The sequence below is a fragment of the Crocodylus siamensis genome, chromosome 6 (genome assembly GCF_052110815.1).
Source record: "Crocodylus siamensis isolate JL-2025a chromosome 6, ASM5211081v1, whole genome shotgun sequence".
Lineage (NCBI taxonomy): Eukaryota > Metazoa > Chordata > Crocodylia > Crocodylidae > Crocodylus > Crocodylus siamensis.
The window spans coordinates 24531256-24536163 of NC_143400.1; the positions used below are offsets into that span (position 1 = coordinate 24531256).

Here is a 4908-nt window from a genome sequence, read left to right on the forward strand (position 1 = left end):
TCATGCACATGCCTGAGACGCGCACGTGCCTGTGCCTGTGCCGTGCCTTGCTTGCCTGTGCCAGTGCGTGCGCTGCTGCGGGTCTGGAGTCAGGCAAGAGGGGACGGGGGCTGACAAGGGGCCACCCCGGAGCTGGAGGAGGCCCAGCCCCGTGGAGTGAGCACAGCGGCTGCCCACCCCATGGCGCTGAGCCTGGGCAGGTGTGCAGACACTGCATAGGTGCCACTGCTGCTCCGTGGGACCCAGGTATCTGGGCATACCTGATGGGCCATGGGGGGCCTGCATGGGACCCACAGCCCCACCACATGTGGTGGGCAGTGGCTGGGGCTGCTACTGGCAGGTGAGTGCACCCTGGGGTTCCCCGGGGTGGTGACATTGGGATTGGGGGTCCTCCCTGGCCCCCCACCCTGGGCATTGGGGCAAGGGTCAGAGCTGCGGTGTTTGTGGGGTTGGGAGGCACCCCCATTTCCATGGAGATGGGGGCACCTCCCAGACCCTCTTGTGATGTGGGGGCCCCTATAGAGCCTGCCTTGGCACATGCGTGTGTCACAGACATGCGCTCTGACCCGCCACTGCCTCTGCTCCCCACAGTTGCCATCCTGGGCTCCTGCCCCACCCCAGCACTAGCTCAGACACAGATTGTCGTCACCCCAGACCTGCCTCCAGCCCCCGTGTTGGGGGGAGCCGTGATGACCCCACAGCCACTGCTGCCCCCCGATGCCACAATATACGGCTGACTCCGCCAGAGCCACACCATCTTCTGGCACCACCTGGACCAGGAGCAACCAAGCATGGGCAGAGCTACACAGGGCGTGAGGTGCTGGGGCCTGGCTGCTCGCTCAGCATTGTGGGTCTCATGCTGAACTACAGCAGTTCCTACACTCTGCAGGTACAAGGCCCCAGGGTCTTCATCTTTCGTGGGGTGAACCTGAGGGTGTACGGTGAGTGTCTCCTGCCCTGCTGTAGGTGACCTGAGCAGGCTGGGTCTCAGTTCCAACAGGTCCTGGGCACCTCATGGACATGCCCTGGTGCTGCTTGCACTGCCACCCCTCTGCATCCAGACTCACTGGCCCCATCTTGCTGCCCCCGGGGGGGAGCAGTTGGGGTCAGTGGCAGCCGTTCCCATCTGACTGTGTGGTCCCTGCGTCCTCTGGCCCCGCTTGTGCGCCGCAGGGTGCTGGGGCGCTCGGGGCCACACCCAGCACCAGGGCAGGTGGCAGCAACACTCTGTGGCCCCGTATTCAGGGCCAAAGTCTGGTAGGGTAGAGGGTGCTGCGGGCAGGAAACCCCCATTGATGATTAATTAGCCTATGGACTCCCACGGATCCAGGGCTGGGATCCCAGTGATGTGACCTTTGTCCCCCCGGCGCAGGGAAGCTGGCACGGCCCACGGTGACAAGCTGCAGGACCATGGTGCTGGAGAATGGGATTCTCGAACTCTATGGTGAGCGCCTGCGCAGCACTGAGACGCTGCTGTGGTACTGTGATGGCACTGTCCTCAGCCTCAGTGGCCATGGGGATATATCCCCAAGGAACCTCTCACTTTTGCTGGCGCGGGTCCGGTGGGTGACGCTGGCAACTATACATGTGAGGTCAGGAACCCCATCAGCACAGCACAGAGTGAGCCCATCACCATCACTGTGACTGGTAAGTGCTGCCTTCCCCGGGCCTGGCGGCTTGGACACCATACGGCTGGCTCTGGGGTGGGCGTCTGGGCAGGTATCGCACCCTGGGATGCAGCTGGCTCTGTGGTGGCTGTGGGCACTGTCACCCCTTGCTGTCCCCACAGATGGTCCAGATGCTGCTTTCATGAACCCATTGGGGCTCCTGTCCCTGTGGCTTGGTGACAGGGTGACCCTGAGGTGTGCGGCCGACTCGGTCCTGGCCCTGCGATTCGGCTGGTCCCACGATGGCTCCGACCTGATCCCAGCCCCGACTGGTGGTGTCTTGAGCCTGGTGCTGACATGTGCAGAGCAGGCAGGTGGGTGTCTGTGAGTGCCACGTTACAAACCCCAGTACAGGACAGTGTGCCACCACCTCTGTCTCCATCACCTTGCGGCCAGGTTGGGCCAGTCCAGAGCCAGCCAGGGCAGGCAGGTGCATCCAGGGCGCCCCCAGCCCATGCTGCCTGGGGTTGGATTATGTGGGGGCTGCGGTGCTGCCTGCTGAGGAAGGGCCCACATGGATGCACTCTTGACCTCTGCCCCCTCCCCAGGACCCTCATGGCCAGGACCCTGTGTCTGCAAGCCCTCCAGACACCTGGGTTCTCTCCCAGCTCTGGAGGGGCTGGCTGCGCATGGGGCTCATGACCTCTGAGCTTCTGGGGGAACTGAGGTGGGGGGGTCCTTGCTGAACCCCTCTCGTCTTTGCCCCGGGGGTCTGCAGGGTGGGGCCATCACCGGAGCTGTTGACGCTGGCATCATCATCGGGTCGCTGGCGGGGACAGGGCTGCTCATCTTCATGCTTTACTACGTCCTCTGCACCCAGGGCAAGAGGTACTGGCCGGGGGGTGCAGCCTGCAGCCCTGACACCTAGGTTCCCTGGGGGGGAAGGGGGCTGGGGGCTTAGACCTGGGGGGTGGGAGCCCGGATCCCTGGGTTTTGCATGGACACAATTCCTTCATCCTCCCTCCTCAGGCAGAGCAATAAGCTAGTGTGCACCAGAGCCAGGTCCCCACTCCCCCACGATGAATATCAGGGCCCTGGGGGTGGGGCACCTCAGTGACATCATGGGAACCCCATGAGCATACAGGAAGTATGCTTTCCCTGCCCCAGGACTGGGGTGTCACTGAGCCTATTCCCTCAGCCCTGCAGTTCCCATTGGTACCTGGGGGGAGGGGCTGACCCCCCCAGTTTTAACCCACCTCCTCTCTGTCTCCAGCATTAGCTTCCCTGAGGTGAGGACCCAGCCAGGCCACGGGGGGGCTAGCTCCTGGATGCCTGGGTACTGGGGTGGGAGTGGGGCTAGGGGTGCGAGCAGTGTGGCTGGGGGGCCTCCATGCCTGGGTTCTCCCTCTTGGCTCCCCCCACTCCGCCAGGAGCAGACAGAGGAGACCTTTGCCCACAGACTTTCTAAAGGGGGCTGCTGGCACCACAGCCGCCCCGGCCCATGCTCCTGTCCTCATCGAGGAGGTCACAGCTGCCTGCCTTGGAGAGGGGGGCAAGGGCCTGGGTTCCTTTCTGGCTGGTGGGCAGAAGGGGGCCGGGTGGGGGGCTTTGGTTCCCAGCCCCACTGCCCTGGGGACCTCTCCCCTCGGGCCTTGCTGGGGGGTGCGGCGTTTGTAATAAAAATGCCATGTGGAACTGAGGCTATTGTTCTGAGTCGTGAGCGCACTGGGACATGGATGCACAAGACATACACCTGCACAGCTGCCTGGTCTGCCTGTGCCAGCGTGTGTGCAGTCTTGCCCCATCCCCACGTGTGTCACTGGTGTGTGCCCCACGCATGGCCCTTGCTGCCCCCCTCCACACACTGGGGCACAAACAGCCCTGGCCCAGGGAACTGTCCATGGGGCCTCCCCTCCCACGTGCCTTACAAATGCAGCATGATGGGGCGGCCCCTGGGGAGAGCCTGGATGCCTGGGTTCTCTGGGCACTGGGGTCTAGGGAGTGAGAACCCTTGTGCCCTCACAAGTGCCACCCCCATGCACCTGGTTGTCCCTGCATGGGCCGCAACCCTACCAAGGCACTTTCTGCCGCCCCACCCAGGGGCTCTCAGCTAGAGCTGAGGCTGGGATTGCACTGGTGGGCACAGTGCTTGGGAGGGCCCTGGCCTATGTCCTCTGTAAGTCACCACCCAGATGCCTGGGTGCCTCACCCAGCTTTGTGTTGGAGTGGCGGGGCAGGGTGGGGGTCCCAGGCACCTGGGTCCGTGGTCTCAATCTCTCCCCTGTCAGGGACCCTCTGTTGGAGGAAGACCCTGTGGAGCAGCAAGGAGCACCCCGCCCTGCCAGGTGTATGAGAACAACCCCCGCTTCAGCCTGTGCGGGGCCAGCAGTGAGTGACAGGGGCTTGACCCCCCAACACTGGTGCCCTTCACTCCTGACCCGCAGCCCTCTGCCTTCCCCTCTCTCCCCTATGGTGACTGGGACACTTGGGTCTTCTGGGGTCTCTGGTGCTAATGACCCTCTTGCCTCTGTCTCTGCCCAGACCCAGCCCGGGAGCTCCCCCCAAGCCCACCTGCCAGGTAAGGGCCTCCCTGGGGCTGCTGAGAATGGGGCAGCTCATTACAGTCCAGCGCCGGGAGGGGCTCCAAGGGGCTGAAAGCATCCTCTGCCCCAGCCCGCATCTCTGATCTGCCCCGTCTCCCCCCACATGTTGCAGCCCGGAGCCCCGGACCTATACCAGGAGTTGAGGACCTGGGTGATGCCTCCCCTGCCCCAGTGCGTGCTGGGAGCCCCAGTGCATTTGCTTCTGCCTGCTCCCCACTGCAGCCAAATAAAACCCGTCCCTTTTTCTGCCTCCCTGGGCCCCAACTCTGTGTTTGGTCTTCCCAGGGTTAAAGATCAGGGCTGGGTGTACCCCACCATGACTTTGATTGCCACAGAAATGGGGCATCAAGGGCCAGAGGGCATCTCTGCTGCCTCCCCTCCCTGGGCAAGGAGCGAATCCAGGTCCAGACCCCCAGCTCCTCCCATGCCCCCACCAAGAGCCCAGGGATCCAGCAAGACGGGAGCGTGCGTGGGGAACAGTTTAATTTGGATTATCCCAGGATGGGGGGGTGGCACAGGCTGGTTGGGGGCCCCGGGGGTCTGAGGTCAGTGCTCGATTTGTGTGGACATGGACCACACCTGCTCGATGGGCTCCTTGTCACCTGGGGGATTTGGGGGCATCGGACGCAGGTACCTGGGCTCCTGGTGCCTCCCCCAAGCTGGGGATGACCCCAGGCGTCCGGGCTCCCGGCATCCCT

At 63.8% G+C, this 4908-nt stretch overlaps 1 long non-coding RNA gene across 1 annotated transcript; it reads left to right on the forward strand.

The window, feature by feature from the left end:
* The first annotated feature begins 223 nt into the window (after positions 1-223).
* Positions 224-4443, forward strand: LOC149861772 (uncharacterized). The gene is made up of 7 exons (XR_016442859.1): positions 224-340; positions 592-1647; positions 1790-1981; positions 2386-2495; positions 3896-3995; positions 4149-4185; positions 4323-4443. It is a non-coding gene; the product is annotated as an uncharacterized LOC149861772 (long non-coding RNA).
* Positions 4444-4908: the final 465 nt, after the last annotated feature.